Raw genomic sequence first — 21427 nt, 5'->3', positions numbered from 1 at the left:
ATCGATGACCTGGGGGTAGCCACTGTTAGGGAAAGGATGCTGATTATCTTAAGAAAGTGCTTTGAGCGTTGTAGACAATTTTGTATCGCTCTTAATCCACGAAAGTGTGTCTTTGGAGTGCCTTATTGGCTATTGCTAGGCCATGTGGTCAGTTCAGTAGGGATTGCAACTGACCCTGAAAAGATCAAGGTTATAGTCGCTATGAGTCCACCACACACTCCGAAAGAGGTACATAGCTTTGTGTCATCGATAGGGTACTATCGGAGGTTTATAAATGCCTTGACAGAAAGGACGTTGCCATTAACGAACTTGTTATCCTTTAGCTGTCTATTTGTATGGAGCGACCCTTGTAAGGTAGCTTTCGAGGATGTGAAAAAGGAGCTAGTAAAAGCACCATTTTTAAAAGCACCTAAAAGAGGCGAGGTATTTTACATATTTTCAGTAGCCACCATGCATAGTATCAGCTGCTATTTAGCCCAAATCTGGGAGGAAAAGTGGTATCATCCGATAGCTTTTGCTAGTCAAAAATTGGGCATATCAGAAATTAGCTACATCTACATGGAGAAGTTGTGCCTTGCGATGGTCTTTACGACTAAAAAATTCAGGCACTACATCCTCTATGAGAAGGTAGTTTTCTATACGAAGGCGGAAGTGCTTAGATTGCTTATGAACAAGCTACAACCACCTGATCGTCTGGCAAAGTGGTTAATCACTTTGCAGGAGTTCGATTATGAGATTAAGAGTAAGCCACCGTGGTTGCAGGGTATTGTGGAATGCCTTGTGGATTTTGGGGAGCCGAAAGAGACTTTGGCTGAAGGAAGTGATATTGAAGAAATATTTAAAATTGATATAGCTTCTATCCCATCTTGGTATGCTACTATCACGCATTATATATCAACGAGAGAGACTGGAGCTCGTTTATCAAAATCAGAGAAGAGAAAAATCAGAAAATAGGCTTTGAAGTTTTCCTTGATCGCAGGAACACTATATCGGCAGGGCGTTGATGATATCTATCGCCGATGTGTGATGCTTGATGAGGTTCCTTTCATCTTGGAAGAGTGCCATGACTTTGCGTGTGGAGGGCACTTTGCTGGGATGGTTGACGGCACAGAAAGCTTTAAGAGCTCGATATTGGTGGCCGTCCATCTTCCAGGATTCCTTTGAGTATGTTAAGAGATGTGATACCTATCAAAGACATGATAGAAGAGAGAATAGGAAACGTTCACTTACACCTATCATGGCTATCCTTCCATTTGAGAAGTGGGGCATTGACTTTGTGGGTCCTATCACCCCGTCGTCTACTACCCAGAAGAGGTACATTATAGTAGCAACTGATTATTTTACAAAATGGTTAGAAGCACGGGCGATAAGGCAAGACAATGCAAAAGAGACTGCAAGTTTCCTTTTAGAGTAGGTTATCTACCGTTTTGGTCCACCGAAGGAGCTAGTGTCGGATCGTGGAACCCACTTTTTGAATAAAGTGATCAAAAGCCTGACTGAAGCTTGGCAAATCAAGCATAACAAAACGACCCCTTATAATCCGCAAGCCAACGGGCAAGTCGAAAGTACTAATAAGCAGCTTGTGGGTATCTTGTCTAAAATAGACTCTGAGAAGAAACGAGACTGGGACAGGAAGTTGTATGTGGTAGTATGGGCATATAACACAACTTTCAAGCGAGCTATCGGCCATACTCCATTTAAATTAGTTTTTGGGAAAGAGTGTGTGTTACCCCTCAAAATCGAGCTGCCAACCATACAGTTTGCAATTAACCACTCTTTGGGAGATGTGGATGCACTCTTTGAACGTTTCACGACCATAGCCCACCTGGATAAACTGAAATTGCAGAGCCTATTACACTAGGAGGTAGCTAAATGTCAGATGAAGCAGTTGCATGACCTTAAAGCAAAGAAGTATACCTTCAAAAAAGGGCAGTTAGTTCAGTACTACGATGTGCGTAGGGAGTTGTTTCCAAGGAAGCTAGAACCTAGATGGGATGGCCCCTACAAGATTGTTAGGATAGGGAAAAATAGGTCTACGACTCTACTAGCTGATCTACAGGGAGTAGAATTTCAAAATAAGGTTAATCTTAATAAGATTAAACCTTATTATTTCTAAGTATGCTAATACAGAAAAATGCATTGCAAGTCCATGCTGGGGCTGATTTGAGACCTGCAAAAGAGCTTAAAGCTGGTTGATGGGGCAGTTAATTCCTTATTTGGAGCACCCATATCTAGAGCAGAGATACCATCAGAGGAAACTTATCTGGTGGAGCAAAGGATACAAAGTTATTGAGCAAGAAGATGAAACCTTTGTGTGGGAGATCAAAGTCTTCTGCCATCACTGCTTATGAATGTTGACAAGTATCCCTGTTGAGTTTAATGAAGAAGGTGGGATGGAGCCATCAGTTCATCCTATAAACATGTTAAATTTTGACTATCATAATTACGAATAGATGAGTTCGTGATGGCAGGCTGTGTAAACACATTGTGGACGTACACATTATATTTTGACGGAGCGTCTAGGGGCCCTAATAAAAAAGGGAGTGTTGGAGTAGTAATCGGAGATCCCTGACGTAGAGTTACGATGAAATTAGCTGCTTATCTTGGGGTAGGATTCACTAACAACATGGCAGAGAATAAAGCCTTGATTATGGGACTGCATATTGCCAAACAAGGTGGTATTTGGTGGTTGTTAGTAAAAGGGGATTCCCAGTTGATCTTGAATCAGCTAGATGGGACATACACAGTGTGGAACCCCATCCTTTGTATGTATCATCGAAATGCCATGACCCTACTTGAGGAGTTTGAGAGCGTATCTCTTGAGCTGATTCCCCGTTACTGGAATCTGTTTGCGGATTCACTGGCAAACCTTGCTTATGAAGAAGACATTTTCTTCAACTGTGGTCCTAGTTTGGATATTGCTATCAATAATGAGACAGGACCTGGTCGCTTGTGGGGAATGTTATCAGAGCATACAATATATGGCCGGCGATGGTTGATATGGGTGATGCAAAGAGTAGCTGAGACCCATCTACCGTTGTTATCTTGGACCCATAGGCTGATTAGACAACATGTTATGCGTACATCTCTTGCTATATATGCAGGAGGGATGGGTCATAATCTTATGCATTTAGCTTAGGGCTGCGAGCCCTATTTTTCCTCCTTGGAAAGGAGCATATTATTTAATTAGGCCAAGAGGGCCAATTTTGTGAGGTTTTAAATGTTTTATCTAGTTAGGCCAAGAGGGCCGATCAGTTTTTGTAGAGAAATGCTTTATTTCATTAGGCCAAGAGGGCCAGTCATCTGTTTAGTACAGGTGCGGTTAATGGTTTCTTGTTTTAGTCCTGTGCTAGAAAGATTCAAAGAATTGTCAAGATTGTGGGAGAGAAGGAAGGAGTCTCACTTGTAGCTTTCTTGCTTGCACAATGGGGGAATACACACAAGGGTGGAGGCTGAAAACAGTTTTCCTCTTCTTAGTTGTGTAAGCCAAAAGAACTCTAGTACAAAGAGATAGAAGAACCCTAAATATGGGTCTCAAACTAAACTCAACTAACTAAGGTGGCATACTAACTGAGCCACGAACTAGAGTAGATAAGGATAGCTATCATCTAGCTATTATTCATGGGTGGTGTACCAACCGCATCTACAACTCACAAGTCGGTGACATAAATGCACAACGGTCACCCTGGCGTATCACGAGTGGAGCTCGATATCTCAACACTCCCCCTCGAGCTCAATCCTGATTCCTGCACACCAAGCAGGTCTCTGAACTTGCGCAGCTTCTCTGCGCCCAATGCCTTCGTGAATATGTCAGCTACCTGATCCTCTGTGCTGACATAAACTAGATCAATAAGACCTAGTAAAACCCTCTCCCGCACATAGTGATAATGCATCTCAATGTGCTTTGTTCTAGCATGATAGATTGGGTTATTTGCCAAGTGTATACTACTCATGTTGTCACAATAAATGACAACTGGCCCATCTGTAGACTGATGCATATCATAAAGTAGCTTATGCAACCAAGCTACCTCACATGCAGCCATTGCTGCACCCCTGTACTCAGCCTCTGTGCTCGACAAGGCAACTGTAGGCTGTTTCTTGCTGCTCCAAGTGACTGCAGCACTCCCAAAAGAGAACACATATCCACTGGTAGATCGTCTATCAGAAATGCTACCAGCCCAATCAGCATCAGTGTATCCATGCAACTGTATCTGAACCCTAGTCTCATAAAATAGTCCATACTGCAATGTGGACTTCACATACCTGAGTATACGTCTAGCCGCATCCAAATGCGATTTCCTTGGAGCTTGCATAAACTGACTTACCAATCCAACAGCATAGCTCAAATCTGGCCTGGTAATAGTCATATAAATCAAGCTTCCTACTATGCGTCTGTACATAGTAGGGTCTTCCAGAAGCTCACCTACATCTGCGCTCAGCTTCACATTCTGCTCCAAAGGAACTGAAATAGGCTTACAGCCTGTCATCCCATATTTGGACAGCATGTCCAATCCATACTGCCTCTGCAAGAGCTGTATCCCACTTGGTGATCTAATCACCTCAATGCCCAAGAAATAACGCAGCTCTCCCAAATCCTTCATCTCAAACTTCTGCTTCAATAGCATTTTCACATGAAGGATATCTTCATCACTGTCACCTGTCATAATCAAATCATCAACATAAATGACAAGTAGCATAATACCTTTCTCTGTTTTTCTCACATAAAGTGAGAAATCTGCCTTGGAAATCTGAAAGCCAATAGTGACAAGATACTGTCCTATCTTGTCAGACCATGCTCTAGGTGCTTGCTTCAAGCCATACAAGGCTTTCTTCAACCTGCAAACAAACTAAGGATGAACATCATGCACATAACCTGGTGGCTGCTCCATATAGACCTCTTCTTGCAAATCACCATGCAAGAAGGCATTCTTTACATCCATCTGATATAAAGACCATCCCTTTGATGTAGCCATAGCAATGAGTGCTCTTACGGTTGCCATCCTTGCAATTGGATTGAATGTTTCTTCATAGTCAATGCCATATGTTTGTGCATACCCCTTGACTACTAATCTTGCCTTGTATCTGTTCACAGAACCATCTGCATTGTGCTTCACCTTATAAACCCACTTACAGCCAATTGCATTTTTACCTTTAGGCAAAGGTACCAATTCCCATGTAGCATTTGCTTCCAAGGCATCCATTTCTTCATCCATGGCTTTCTCCCATTTTTCTTTTCCCATGGCTTGCTCAAAAGAAGTGGGTTTTGGTTCCTATATCACCTTGACCATATATGCATAGTGAATGGCTGTAAATCCTTCATATTTCAGCCTATCCACAGGATACCTAACTCTGGTAGACCTGCGTAAAGTGGGTTCACTCCCAGGTGCTCTCAAAACATCCCTGGTCTTCCTTACTCCAGGTGTAACAATAGAAGGAATACCCAACTCATCATCAATGCTCTGTTCTGAGCCACTGGATTCACCATCCACATAAGAGTAACCTGCATTCACATCAAACATGGGCTGATCAACCTTCTCTTTTCCTTTTCGTGATACCTGCATACCACTATCTGCATTACTTTGAGAAGATTCTCCTGATCTCAATCTGCCTGTCCATGGCGAAGAATGTGAACCACTGCTAGAGGACGCTCCAGGTCCACTAATATTTTGTGACTGCTGCTGTGAATTCTGTGCAGCATTACCATTTTGTGCATCTACATCATCAATCACATTTACTGGTTTATACCAGCTACTCATCTCATCAAAAACAACATCTCTGCTCACTGTAAACTTACGAGTAGAAGGGTTATAGCATCTATACCCTTTTTGCTGCAGAGAGTAACCAATAAAGATGCACTTTTCAGCTTTTGGATCCAACTTCGATCTCAACTCATCTGGCACATGTACATAGGCAATGCAACCAAAAATTTTCAGATGAGAAATATCTGGTTTCCTACCAGTACACCTCTCCTCTGGAGTCATTCCATGTATTGCTGCAGTGGGAGTCCTGTTCATTATGTAGACTGCTGTAGCAACTGCTTTAGCCCAATAAAAATCTGGCAGGTCTTTTTCATTGAGCATGGCACGAGACACCTCTCCAATATGTCTGTTTTTTCTTTCTGCAATTCCATTTTGCTGTGGGGTATGACTGCATGAATATTGCTGCTTTATGCCATGCTCCTGCAAAAACCTTGCAAACTCATTTGAGAGGTACTCTCCCCCTCCATCTGACCTTAGGCATTTTATTTGCAGACCTGTTTCTTTTTCAACCATAGCTTTAAGAGTTTTGAAATGCCCAAAAACTTCACTTTTCTTTTTCATAAAATACACCCAAACTTTTCTGCTATAGTCATCAATAAAAGTAACAAAATAATGACAGCCTCCTAGAGATGCAGCTTTAGTAGTCCACACATCAGAGTGGATCAATTCCAATGGCATCTTACTCTCTTGAACATGTCTAGGAAATGGTTTCCTTGCCTGTTTTCCAAACTGACAGGCTTCACATACCTTATGCATTTCTGCAACCTTGAATCTAGGCAATCCTGCAACAATATTTTGGGCCTGCATTGATTTAAGTCGCTATACATTAACATGACCAATGCGTTTATGCCAGATATCAATATCTGCAACTACATCGGTCCCATGTGCAAACATTGCTGCACTCAATTCAGACATGTCTGCATCCAACGTAAACATTCTGCCCTTCTTCTTTCCTTTTGCTATCAAGCGACCTTTATTTTTCATATCCTCAACAAAGCATCCATGAGGATTAAATCTGACCTGCAAGCCCTGTTCAACCATTTGACCAACAGAAACCAGATTCTTGGTGATATTGGGGACATGAAATACATCGGACAGGTATTTCTTTTTCCCATCCTGCATAGACAAAGAAATTTTTCCAATTTGCACAATCGGATGTGCAGTATCATCACCAGTCTCCACAAATCCTGGTTTTTCCATTTTCCTTGCATCCTCCATCCATTCTGCATGACCTATCATGTGATTTGATGCACCTGAGTCAACATACCACACATCGTTGCTTTCTTCTGCACTTATCACAGAATTGTTCATGTGTTGCACCATAAACAAATGCTCATTTCTGTCATCACCCTGTCTACTAGAAGATGCATAATTTCCTTGTTGCAGTTTTCCATTCATGATGTCATTCTGCTTTTTATAGCAGTCTTTAGCCATATGATCCATTTTACCACAATAGTAGCATTCAACATTACTGTTTGCATTTTGGCCGCTTTGCCATCCACCACGACCTCTTTGGCTCCCCCTGCCTCTAGAGTTACCACGTCCTCCTCCATAGGACTGGTTTTCTTGAGTTTGCTGCATATTCTAATTCCTACCACGGCCTCCAAATCGGCCTTCTCTACCTCTGCCTCTACCTCTTCCAGCATTTGAGTAGAAGACAGTTTCTTTTGAAGTTCCTCCTGAAGAAGATGCACCACCATTTCTCTGCTCCTCAGAAATTAGAAGAGCAATCAACTCCTCAAAATCAGGAAATCTTTCAGAATTGAAATGGATGTCCGAAACTGTGCATAATCCTTTCCTAGACCATTCAAGGTCACAGAAACTAAATCATCATCTTCCACTGGTGACCCAATGGAAGCAAGTGCATCTGCAATCTTCTTCACCTTCATGTGGTAGTCATTGATGCTCATATTTTCTCTTTGCACATTGTGCAACTCTTGCTTGAGCTGCATTTTCCTGGCTTGCGTATTTGTGCTATACATCTTTGACAGAGTATCCCATGCCTCCTTTGGCGTACTTGCATCCTGAATATGCACAATCATAGAGTCTGAAATGCTGATAGACAGCCAGTACATAACTTTCCTGGCTCTCTCATGCCATGCTTTGAATGCCTGCATTTGCTGTTGATTGGGAACATCAAGAAGAACTGGTTCTTCTTCATTTCCTGCAACAAATTCCCAATATCCTTTTCCCATAAGGAAATTCGTCATTCTAAACTTCCATGCCTGGAAGTTGTTCTTGTCAAGCTTTTCAGTGACAATCTGTGAAAGAGAATCAGACGCCATTACAGAACACTGCAAAAAATTCTATCACTGCAAAAAACACAGCTTCACCCTCACAAGGGCAAATCTGCAAAACTGGCGAAAGTGGTATTTGACCACACAGTCACTTCCTAGTGACGATTTTGCATCAACAAGCAACATGGATGATTCTGTAACTCCCAATGTCTCTGCGCACAAGCATACGATGCAATTTCTACAGAAACTTTTTACCGACCTGTAGAACAGTGGCTGCATAGCATAAAACTGGGCCTTTTCCTGAGTGCGTGCAGAAAACTTCCGCCTCCAAAACAGGCCCCGAAATGGCCTCAAATAAAAAAAACAGGGTTGCCGAGGGCTAAAGCCCTCGCCCGCAGCATATACTGCCCTCTTGCTTCACCGCGAAGGGCGTCTCAACCTGAGACAATGCACTCCTACAATTTTCGGCTGTGCTACCTGCAGAGATCTGCTCCCAAAACAGAAAATGAAAGCAACACTGCTCCTCTTACCAGACCACCGCGAGCTTGGCTTGCTTTCTTGAGCTCCTTACCACGAACAAGGCTTTGATACCATGTCAAGATTGTGGGAGAGAAGGAAGGAGTCTCACTTGTAGCTTTCTTGCTTGCACAATGGGGGAATACACACAAGGGTGGAGGCTGAAAACAGTTTTCCTCTTCTTAGTTGTGTAAGCCAAAAGAACTCTAGTACAAAGAGATAGAAGAACCCTAAATATGGGTCTCAAACCAAACTCAACTAACTAAGGTGGCATACTAACTGAGCCACGAACTAGAGTAGATAAGGATAGCTGTCATCTAGCTATTATTCATGGGCACTGTACCAACCGCATCTACAACTGACAAGTCGGTGACATAAATGCACAACGGTCACCCTGGCGTATCACGAGTGGAGCTCGATATCTCAACAAGAATATCTTGGAAGGAGCCTTTATTGCGCGGAGACCTCGTGGCCCTATCCAGGTGATATCTCTCCTTTACGAGTAATATGTTTTTTTTTGCTATATGTGTCTGTGTACTTGTAGGGGATTTTCTTTTCTTGTTGGGGACCGATGTCCAAGGCATGAAGTCCAAGGTTTAGGTTATGTATGTCTGAGGGAGGGCTGAGTAGTTCTTGCCTCCTGTAAAGACATTGCCAGGCATTGAAAGACTTGTTTTAGAAGGTAGTTCTAGTGACCCTGTTCTGCTAGCCTACTAGGCAGCCGCTCTAGGATTTCTTGCTTAGTTGTGAGGCAGTTAGAGAAGCCTACCAGAGGAAAAAATGATGATGATAGAGAGGAACAAAACCCTGAATATCTCAAAGAAAATAAATATATACAAAGGTGTGTAAAAAGGGGTTCTAACCCCTATAAAAATAGAAAAGAAAAGAAAGGAAAATTTATAAGCAGTTGATCATCGCCTTGCGAAGGCCTGGTAGGTTCCTGGGGACGAGTCAGACCCGGGGCCGATGCCTTGTCTTCCTAGGGATGGCATATCGCTGGAAAAGAAGAAAGTAAGGAAGGTTGGAGCGAAAATAAAAGTGAACGTCAGAAAAGGATTAAGTGTTGCCTTGCGAGGGCTTGGTAGGTTCTTGGGTACCAAGACAGGACTTGAGGAACAGGCCGTGCCCTATTCTCCTTGGGTCACTACGCTCAGCTCCCTCCTTTTTACACGCCCGAGTATGGAAGAATAAAAACCTAAAAGAAGAAATGTGTTAAAAGAAAATACTTCTTGATCAGGCTATAGGAGTCCTCACCTAGTAGGAGCTCTTGATTGTGTTGTCCTTAGTTAGGTAGGTAGTTCAGACCACCACTTAGGGCAACCTCTTTGATAGTTCTTCTTAGTTTGGCCGTGTTGGAGCAGTTGATTAGTGACTAGCTTTGGACCTTCTATCAAATCATGCTAGGCCTACTCCTTGTGGATTTCATGCCTTGATTTTGTCAGGGGGTAGGGTGCGCATTGTGTTGTGTTTTAATATGTATCTATTTTGTATCAGCTTGATGCTTCCTTTGGTTGTTTTGTGCAGATCTGTTGTGGGATTCGACGGGCTGAGTCGCCCTATCCTGTGGTCTCCAATGAGGGCGGAGTTTTGAGCCCAGGATGTGCCTAAAATTTTCTAAAAAATCTGGAATTTAGGGGAAAAATATTCGACATCAAAGGCGGCGGCTGCAGCTAGGACGATTTTAAGCACCAAGTGAAAGACGGCTTTTAAAAGGTGCCCGAGCGACACTTGTGGATTTTTGATCATTTTTTCGACTGCCGTGTGGGATACCGGGAGCTGCCAGTCAGTGCGAGATGTCGAGATGGACGCGTAGGATTTTTTAGATGTTGAAATGGAGCCCGGACGAGGAAGAGGCCACAAATTGGCCAAGATACGAAAAGGTGGACAAATTTAGAACCAAAGAGGGGGTGCCCTTTGGGACCTTTAACCCCCCCCCCCCCCCCCCCCCCCCCCCCCCCCCCCCCCCCCCCCCTCAATTTTTATGCAAAAAACGTGAAGGAAACATGGAGAGATGGCGTGAAGATGGCGTCAAAAATTGCGCCCCCCTCATGAATCTTGATTTCTAGGCTGCAAAGAACCCATGCAACCGACAATACCCGGCAACTTCTTCCTCTTGCCTGACTCTATCGCCAATCTTAGCATGAGATATGGCTGTCTGGATGAAGAGATCAAAATCTAGTATTTCTCTCTCCTCCCCCTCTCTCCCCTCTATGGGTTGTTCATGTGCACCATTTTGAAGAAGGAACCGGGTGGAAGAATGAAGGAAATGGTGATGGAGTTGGATGGAGATGCTGAAGATTGAAGTAAACCATTGGATTGAGAGTAATGGAGACTCCGTCTACTGGTTATGCAGTAATTTAAAGCGTCTCGGGTTACGTAAAAACACGGTATGACGATTTTTATGAAGAAAATGAAGGTTTTTTAATAGTTTATGATGATAATTATATTCTTATTGGACGAAAATTTGTTTGTGTGCTGATTGCACCATGGTTAATTGATGTGTATTAGAAAATGTTGGTTTTGCAATGATTTACATGCTCTATTTAATTCCTGTAAACCCGCAATGCGATTTTTAAGCTGTAAAATGGTAGTTCTTTCGTTTCGGGTGGGTGAAATATGTTCCCATGGGGAAAAAATGAAAAAAAAATTGAATGTTGGTATGCTGAAGTGATTGGAACAAGAAAAATAAAAAAATAGCATTTTTATTAACAAATAAATCAAGAAATGGGAAAAATAAAGAAAAAATAGAAAAACACCTTACAAAAATAAGAAAAAATATAATGATTGTTTATGGATGTGTGGTAGTGGCAAAGCATCAGGTTTGGTCTCAGTTTGCCCTATCTCCTTGTCAAAGTTTGTGATTTATCGCTTTTTATACATCAAAACATGACAAAATGAACCTCTACACCTATGCAACGAAAGCAATACCTAAACGTAGGGGGTTGGGATGTTTGAATGGTGTGATTTGCGTGCTGATTGTTGCTGATTTTTTTATGCATTTCATGACATAGGGTTTGGTGTATTTTAATTAAGAGGATAGTAGCACGAGTGTTGTCTCGGTGCTATCCTTACATCACTACAACGGGTTAATAAATGCATTGGAAAGTCTGGTTGTGCACCACATGTCTCTGATTGAAAATTATGTTTGAGCACTTTAGAATCATCCATTTTTGCATGTGCATGTTAACTATGGTGCTAGAATAAAAGGACTGGATGCATAGCACCTGTTTTCGATGATGATGACCTACGCTTGAGTGGAAAAAGGCAACCTAAGCCGTAGGATAGACGTTCGTTTCTTGGGAAAGTATTTGGATAGGACACATGGTATCTCCTGGAATACTTTGAAAATGAAAGAGTGGAGTTTGTTTGTTTGTTCTACAAATTGAGCAGCGCATCAAGTGGCCAATCCTTGCGATGTAGGAGAGTTGCAGTGAGGCCACGATGATTTCACCAAGAGGTTGCCTCCCATGTATGTGATTATCGTGGAATTTATTGCCAATGTGTATGGGTTCTCCCTATGTGGAGTTTATAGAAAGGGAAACATTGGACTACAAAACTATAAATGCATAGATTAGGCTTTAGTCCTTTAGCAGAGATAGATGCTTCTAGCCCGCGAGGCCGTGTGGGTGTGCTTATCTGTTATGAGCATGAGGTTTGGTTAGTGCCATAACTAGTGCTGGCCCATTTGAGGTTTCATCAGGTAGACTCGGGAAGACCTAGATTGCAAACCCCGTGACATTCCATGGGAGTGCCGGGCGGCGCTTTCTGGACTCTCTTCCCGATGGTTGGGCTACTAAGACGTGTCCTACAAGTGGTGAGGGGAGACGTTACAATGAACCATCCCCTCCCCAATATATAAGGGGATCCCTCCCCCCCCCTTGTGGTCTTCAACGCCGCCCCCCTACTCCATGTGAAACGCCGCTAGGCTGCCAAGACCGCTGCCTCCCTCATCATAATCATTTTTGTCTTCATCACGACTCTCAGCACGACGCTGTGAGGGCCCACTGTCAAAAAATAAGAAATTAAAAAAGCTTCTTAAGAAGCTTTCTAGAAGCTTCCACTAAAAGCTTCTTAGGGGTGCTTCACCTGCAGATCATGTGGAGGACACAATTCGTGCGTTCCCTTGTGGGAAGGAAGGACTGCCAACTTGCAGAGAATTTTAGCATACCCTCCACCTGCCCGACTTATTCCCAAATCCCAATTGCAATGGCCCCAAAGCACCACACAAGAGGAGCACGAACCGGAGCAAGAGGATCATGTGTAGGAGTCCCCACCAGAAGCGCCGGAATCGATAATACCCCTCCTGCAGATGTTCAGGCTCCATCAAATTCACCTCCTTCATTTTCACATGATATGGGTGCATTAAGTATAAATTCGCATAAGAAAGACTTAATCGCATTGGAAATTTACTATAATTGAGCGCTTTGTTTTAAAAAAAAAAGATCATAGGAATGTTCGAAAAAGTTTTAAATTGCATGCTAAGGTACTTATAATTCTTACACCATCATGATGAAAGGTTGTTGCATTTTTTAATATATGGTTCATATGTTAAAAGATACACTTATGCAATAATGTCCTAGTTTCATCTCGCATATAGGTTAAATATATATTGCGATATTATTGTGCATTGGAAGGTTTGCATTGGGTAATTTACATTGGCAAGAATGAATTATGTTGTATGCATTTGTGCAATAAAAATCCCTTGTGATGACCGTAAATAGGTTAATTTATAGAAGGATGTTTAATTAAAGAATAGATAATTGTTATGGAGAGGAATAAAAGAGTTATATTTTTGCATAAGCAACTGCATTCTATTTTGTGTGACTTGCATGGGAAAAGAAAAGATTATGTTTTTATTTCAATATCATTGTAAATGTACATAGCATAACTTGCATGCATAAGCAACTTGCATGCATAAGTAAATGTATGAAAAGAAAAAGGGTTATATCTTATTTGATGAAAAGCATATAGAATGCAATGCGCATGAAGTGATAGTTACATTCAATATGAAAAGATAGGCGCTCGCAGAGTTAATCCAATGTTCTCATACTTAGATCATTCTATGTTGCGCGAGTAAGAGAGGGTACTAGGCCTTAGGACAGGAATACTAGTAAAATCGACAAACAAATGATGTTAAGCGACCAAGCGAGTTGCTTGCAAACTGTCGTTACAACCTTAGACTACGAAATAAGTATGCTTCCCTAGTCCATGATAAATCGATAGGTTAAACTCTAGGTTGGATTATCGATCAAGGCCTATGCCTTGAATATTTGGAGAGGATAATTTCAGACAATCATCAGATTTTTTGATTGGACAATCTTACTAGGGACAAGTGGTCCATAAGGGAAAAGGACGTGATCTTAGGGTTTTCGTCTTAAAGATCAAAGGACCAAACGATAGAATCTCACAAGAAATCCTAGAGCCAAATCAATCTTCAACCTAGTGGGACTAGGGTTTTGGATTGGGGTCAATGGGACTCCCAAATCCTATACCTTAATCAAAGATTGTCATATGATAGGAGATGTGATTCCTCAAGATAGGTACTACTACCTATCTCTTGCATCAATTCTGCAAGGTCATATGCCATTGCAATTAAATGATAAGATGATAGTACTACATCCTAGGCCAAGGAAGGCGAGTTTTAATTACAAGTCAGATTCGTTAAGAGTTGAGTAGTCACCGTACTACAACTCTCTCTCTTGGGGACTGATTTGTCAAACTTAGGGCAATTGTGAACTGCCAAGAAGCAAATTGACCAACCAAGGACGACGGGGTTGTGCAAGATCTATTTGACTATAGTACAAGGAAACCTAAGGTAATGATAATTGGGGTCAGTAGGGTATAAACCCTAACCCAAAGAAAAAGGGTTTAAGCAACCTAGCTTGCTAGGCCCTTGTAATCTCGCCAAGTCGCGAGCAATCCAGGATCAAATGCTGGGAGTATTCGGGAAGAAGGAATCACACCTTAGCAATTAGTCGTACGAACGACCACAGAAATGATCAAGATTGTACACTTAGGTACATGGTTTGAACTTCTTTGCTCAAGGAACTAATTCAAGGCCAAACACTTAATGCTTCAGGTTAATAGCCTGGAGGGAGAGGCAGGTTTAGTTACCTCTGATTGCCTACCTGGCCCTATCCAAGGGGGTTGTTAGCCGCGCCCGATACATGGACCGAACCCGCCATGAGAGGTCTGTCTGTGGGTGCTGCTTGGAGCAGGAGGACGCTTGTGTGCTAGGGGAGGCTCTAGCCGTAAATTCCTTGCCTCCGAATCCCGCACAAGAGGCCGACATGACTGGAGATGGGATCTCGAGGCCCGTGTACTAGTCTACGGGTGAAACTTGGAGTAGCAATCCTGATGATTGCTGGGATAGCCTTCAGGCAAGATACTTGATGTATTCCAAGACTATGACAAATAAATATCAAATATTTGAAAAAGAAGCTTGCTTGAATTTTTTTTTAAATGTCAGTGCCTAAGTTACATGAAGGAACCTGTTTTTAAATTGATTAATTAAGGAAGCTTCCTTTGCATGCCAAACATAATGTGGTAGGTAATTAGATAACTAAGCAACCCGAGGAAAGTGCGGTGGGTGTGACTTGAGTCTGTCCTACGAAAGGGTGGTCTCAGTTAGCTGGGGACTTTTCTCAAAAGACGTGATAACGAAACTGTGAAGACCTAGAGTTAGTAGAGTTAGAATCCCCATTTATGCTGTTTTAGGGGAGAGGAATCTGACTATGCCTTATGGGCAGAAAGGTTGAGCTTCACATTACTCTCGTTTCCCATTCTCCATGAACCAAGTGCAGCATAAATCCACTTCGACTATGTTGTTCCTACACAAAGTGGTTCATCTGGAGCTCGATGCTAGCTACTTCCTAGAGACTTGGCTGATAGGAAAAAAAACCCTGACTTCAGGTCGGTCCTAAGTGGGAACAGTCAGATACTTCCACTTCGAGACAGACTCGGGAAGACCTAGATTGCAAACCTTGTGACATTCCTTGCGAGTGCCAGGTGGTGCTTCCTAGACTCTCTTCCTGATGGGCTGCTAAGATGTGTCCCACAGGTGGATAAGCGGACACGTTACAACTATCCTAACCTCTAAAACAGAACCTTGCATTTGTATGGATTTTAATCTAATGCATAACCCTTCCCACACTCTTCAGAGGGAGTCCCTAAGTATATTAGTGTAATAAACCATGTAAGCATAGACAAAGGGAGTGCTTCTCGACTAACTACCATGGCCCCTATGCCACCACTAATGCCCGTATGGATATATGTCAATTTCAATTTATATGTTAGAGGTTTTGAGACGATTTGAGGAGTTATTGAGCTAGAAAACTTTAGTTGTTACATATATTTTTCTATTATTTATTGAATGGCCAAACCTATTCTACATGGGAAGGGTTATGTCGTTTATAATTGGTTGTAATTTTGGGTACTTTGATTGATGTATGGATGTGTAAATGCTCTTATGAACTACAAATGTATCTAAAACACTACAGAGGTTACAAAGTGAGAAAGAGTTGCTAAAAAGGGTTTAAAATACCTTGGTTTATGTCAATCTGGGTAGTAAACGCATGCTCATAGTGGATTGTAGTTGAGCTATGACTAGCTTACTTAATCTTATATATCTTGAGTAGTTGATGCTTATTGAAGCCTTGTGTGTGAAGTATTTACAGCTATAGTTAGCAAACTATGAAAAGTTTTTGTGGACATTTTGAGGCATTGCTATTTTCTAAGTGGAAAAGCATTGCACCGTTTTGAATTGGTGATTACAGCATTATGGAAAATGCAATAATTACTGATAACATTACCTAGATTGTGGGGGACAAATCATATAATAAGAATTTTTCCTTGTGGAAGTTTAGAATTCAGAACTTATTTATTGGAAGAGGTTGTTGGAACTTATGTATAGTAGATGAAGTTGAATTGAAATTTACTGATAGAAATCCTACTACTAAGCAGATGTGAAAGAGCTCATAAAAAGTGGTTAGAAAAAGCTAGTAAAGTTCTACATTTGTTCTCATTATGCATCTTAGATGCTATGGCTATGTGGATAACTAACTATTGGTCTTCAAAGAATGCATGAGAAATTTGATTAAAATTATGGGAATGCAACACATGCAAGAAAAATTCAGCTCAAGCAGCACTTTAACAACATGGCTAGAAATGGTAGAAGCATACAAGCTTATACTACTTAAATCAAAACCATTGATGATCAACTTCCTTCCATTGGATCAAAGGTCAAGGATAATGATATGGTTGAAATTACCTTGAATGGTTTGGGCAAAGAATACAATGCCTTTGATACATCTATTTCTGTAATATTAGAACCCCATGATTGGGAGGAGTTGCTTGCATCATTGCTACATGAAGAAGTAAAGTTGGTCTTGAACATAGGATATAGTACCTCTTAGAGAAGAGATATAGTTTTTTACTCTAATCAAAGAGCTAGAGGTACTAGGTCTAGAGGAGCCTCTCAAGGTCATGGTGACACTAGAAATAGCTATGGGTAGCAACAATAAAATTCTTGGAATGGCTCGAATGCATAGACAGGTAGTGGGAGATCACCTAGAGATAGAGGTACATGGAAGTCTACTGATCAGTCAAATAGAGACAAAGATTGTAATTATTATGGTAGGTATGGTCATATTGCAGAAGACTATCACAAAAAGTAGGCTGATATGAAAGCTAAGGATAGATAACATAGTCATTGTGCATGGTTGAGTAAAGCTATTAATGATAAGTTAAGTAGATTATTTAACACGACACATCTATACAAAGAAAAACCTAAGTATGGAAAAGTTGATGAGAAATGGTACATTGACTCAAGTGTTTCGAATCATATGACCCAACATGGAGAATGGTTTGATGAGATGATTGTAGGAGCTCATGGTAAGTGATGATACACTACATGAAATTAAGCATACAAGTATTATACCTTTGGTCATGCATGATGGAAAGAAAAACATCCTCTATGATGTTTTGCATGTACCATCTGTTACAAAAAAAAATTATTGTCTACTGGACAAATGGCTAAGCATAATTTGCATGTTAGATTCAACAAAGATGGATATTTCATAGAAAAATATGGGAATGGTTGTAAGTTGATTATAAAGAGTAAATGAAATGGAAAAATGTTTACAGACTAGATGTCAATATTATTGAACTAAAGGTAGCCATGTTTGCTCATGATAGTGAAGCAATTGGAGATGTTGAAATATGGCATAAGCACATTGGGCATGTTAATATACAATACTTGAAAACTATGCAACACAAAGATATTATACTTGGTCTTTTGAGATTCAAGTATATGGATTTAGGACACGTATGTTCAACTTGCCATTTTGGAAAGAAAGCTAGGTTTCCATTTGTTAGACATGTCAAGAACATCACTAGACCATTGTAGTTAATGCACTCAGATGTTTAGGGTCTAGCATATAATGCATCATTCAATGGTGCAAGGTATTTATGTCCCTTTCATTGATAATTACAGCAAATGTATTTGGATGTATATTTTGAAGCACAAGGATGAAGTAACAAAACTAATTGTATTTTTCCCAAACAATACAAGAATAGATGAGATAATAATCCCATTGCATATTCACTCTCCCCCTTGGGATCAAAGAGCGATTCTATGCAAATTTTTCTTAATACTTGTATGCACAATTCTTAATGTCATTCTTTTTACGATTATGCTATCCATTACCCTTGACCGATTGCTCTATCAAAGAATAAGCCATATGCAACTAAGTGTGATTAATCTCCCTTGATACATGCATTTTGCAAATTCCATCTTTCAAATATGTGAGAAGAGGCCTATCCCTTCCCATGACCTATTCTCACCCATCATAGTATGGATCCTAATGTATCTCATGCGAGAATCAAAACAAGCATCTATCAATTTTAAAATACCTTACTTACGACCGGTACCACAATTGGATTGACAGTGATGCCTTTGCTTGAAGCTTTGTTCTTGGTTGTAGGATTTCCATCCACACGTGACATTCTTTTCTTGGAGGCCATCATCTGCAAGTACATTCCGTCTCTCTACCTCATGCTCGTAGCCTCTCAGGGTCTCCTTATGCTCCCTTATGCCTCCCCATGCCTCATATTCATAATGATTTAGAGAGGAGGGGATAAGGCTAAGAACAAGAGTATGCCTCATATTCATTTTGATAAAATATCCAAAACTAACTATCCTCCTCCTTTAGTTTGCTCACTCTCCCTCTTTATAGGATGGTACCCCCCCCTCTTTTCATGACTCTCCAGCTTCCACTAACTCCTCCCCTTCCTCTTCTCCAATTGGCCTTTGAACTTCCTCTCTCTTTCCTCTTCCTCTTCCACTTTGGCTTTTTCCCTTCCTCTTCCTCTTTCACCAACAATTGACCTTTTATTGCATGTTTTTATTGTAAATACATTTATAAAAAATAATACAAGTGACCCTTTTTCTCCATACTCCAATCTCTAAGTTGCACATCAAATTGGTGGCAAGTGCATGGATGATCATTACAACTCAATATTGAGCCGCATTTGCCCACCACACTCTCGAGCATGTGCTCGGTGTACGGAAATGGGTAGTTGTCCCTCTTAGTGGTGGCAACGTTTAGCTTCTTGTAATTGATGCACACTCTAATCTTTCCATTTTTCTTCATTACAATGACTATGGGTGACACCCAATCTGTATGTCTGTGTGCTCAATTTTGTAGATAAATCCCCCTCTCATCAGCTTGTCAATCTCTTCCTTGATCACATGAGCATGTTTTGGATTCATAGGGTACGGTCAATGCTTCACCAACATTTCATCTGGTGTCATGGGTATATTATGAGTCATTACACTTGGATCTACCCCCTTAAGCTCTTCCAAGGACCAAGCAAATAAGTCTATATATTCTCGCAAGAGAGCAACGAGACTTGTCTTCTCTTCCTCCATCAAGTTGTTGGAAATAAAGACATGCCAAGGTGTCTCCCCTTCCTGGGCTAGGTTCACCTCCTTTACTTTGGTAGGTCCCTTGATGGGTTCACTTGCTTGCCCTTAACGTTTGGTACCCAGCAGCGTCACTACCCTATCACCCTTCTTCAACTTCGTAAATCTCTTAGGGAGGTCTTGTGGTTTTTGTTGTTCGTCTACTCGTGTGTCCATTCTTCCTTTAACTATCTACGCCTTAGGTGGAAGGGTAGGTCCCCCTTGGTACGTCGAGTCTTGGAGGGCCTAGGTATTTCTGGGTCACTCTCGGAACTCACTTCCAACTCAAAATCAAACTCCCCATTTTTGCTAGAAGAGGTAGTCTCTCCTAGTGGTCGCAACTCAAAGGGTGACTCTGTTCTAAGCACTAGCGTGGCACACCTGGTTGGGTTATGCCTGCTTGTTCAAAGTTGATGGCTCCTATATGTTCCAACCAAGAATGGTCACAATCCATGCACATGACCCCTCGCTCTATCCTAAAGGTGTTCTTTCTCTATGGCTTGGATTCAGATCGTATCTATTCTATCTCTCGTCCTTCAGTGTCATATTCTATGGTATCTATCTTACCCTCACTCTCATCACTGAAGGAGAGGAAGTCTTTGTATTCGTCCTTGAAATCATCTTCATCTAACTTCTCATCGTCTCCTAGGTCTTGCTATATCTCGTGTCTTTGATTGGGGACTAGGGCCCAATGGTACATGAGGTTTAGGTCATGCACCCTGGTCCATTGCCACCTTGGTTCATCTAAGAGATCTTGGAGTGGCTTAAAATTTGTTGTTGGATTGCTAGCTAGCTTGATAGTCAAATTCTCTAAAATCTCTTGGAGTTCCCTCTTGTTGTTTGGCACTTGGAAAGTGACAGGGTTGGGTCTTCTATGAATATTTCCTACCATCATGCAGACTGGTACCAAGGGTGTACCCTTGGGCTTGCTGATCATTTTAATGGCCTGCTTGTACTCCTCATTGTCTGAGAATGGCAGGTCAATGGTAGAAAGGACATGCATCTAATCTCACTCGTCTTCAGGACATGGGATATACTTAGTGAGGGGCCCGTAGGATTTTTTGATATGAGCATCACCCTTAAGCATTGCGGAAATGGTGTCAAGGTTGACTAGTGTAGTTTTCTAGGAGTCCGTTTCTACCCTTACGGATTCTATTCTATTGCCTAGGAAGATGAGACCATTTCCCCAATCTTCGATCACTCTGGCATTGCGCATCTAGGGTCAGCCCAATAGGATATCGTAGTCCACTCCCTTCATGACTATAATGTCAAAGACTCTCACTGGCTAGTTTTTTAGCACCCCGAATGGTGTCACTTTTGTTCGATTAGCCAATGTGACATTGAACCTCGTAGTTTTGATAGGTGGGCTACCCCAAGTTTGGAGCACTACATGGCTCAGTACACTAACTCCCACCCCTGTGTCTACAATCCCTTGCCTTGTTGTGTCGCCTAGGGCTAAGACCCTAGTAAGACCGCATGCATCTCGGTGCCTTCCCAAAAAGCATTAATGTGCAAGGACTTAGACAAGGAGTGCAACATCAAACTTGGTATCTGCGTATCTACACCATGTTCTTGTAGGTCTGTAGCAGCTTGCTCTTGTGATCCTTCAACCCACTGCTTCAAGTCTTACCATAGGGTCCTAAGCTGATCTCCCAAGCTTAGTGTCATAGGGGTGGTCACTAGAGTGGTGAAGAGGTCGTTGGATACTCGTCTTTCTCCTATTTTTGATTGTCTTGGCCAATGGCTATGATTGATTTGCTGGCCCGTAGCGTTAAGGCTTTGCCTAAGTGGTACTTCTTATGGTGCAATCGCATCTCTTGATTTTGGTCAAGGGGGTGAGACTGGCGTGCTTATGCTAGAGAGATCCTCAATCTCATCCTCTAAGATCGTCTCAGCATCTTTCATGTGTTTTTGAGCCTTCTTTACCCACTCCTTTACCTTCTCGATGGCCT

The sequence above is a fragment of the Lygodium microphyllum genome, chromosome 22 (assembly GCF_053477565.2).
Source record: "Lygodium microphyllum isolate KBCC chromosome 22, Lygodium_microphyllum_v1.1.10, whole genome shotgun sequence".
NCBI classification, from domain to species: Eukaryota; Viridiplantae; Streptophyta; class Polypodiopsida; order Schizaeales; family Lygodiaceae; genus Lygodium; species Lygodium microphyllum.
The sequence above is the reverse complement of the archived record's forward strand: the minus strand, read 5'-3'. Positions refer to the sequence as shown.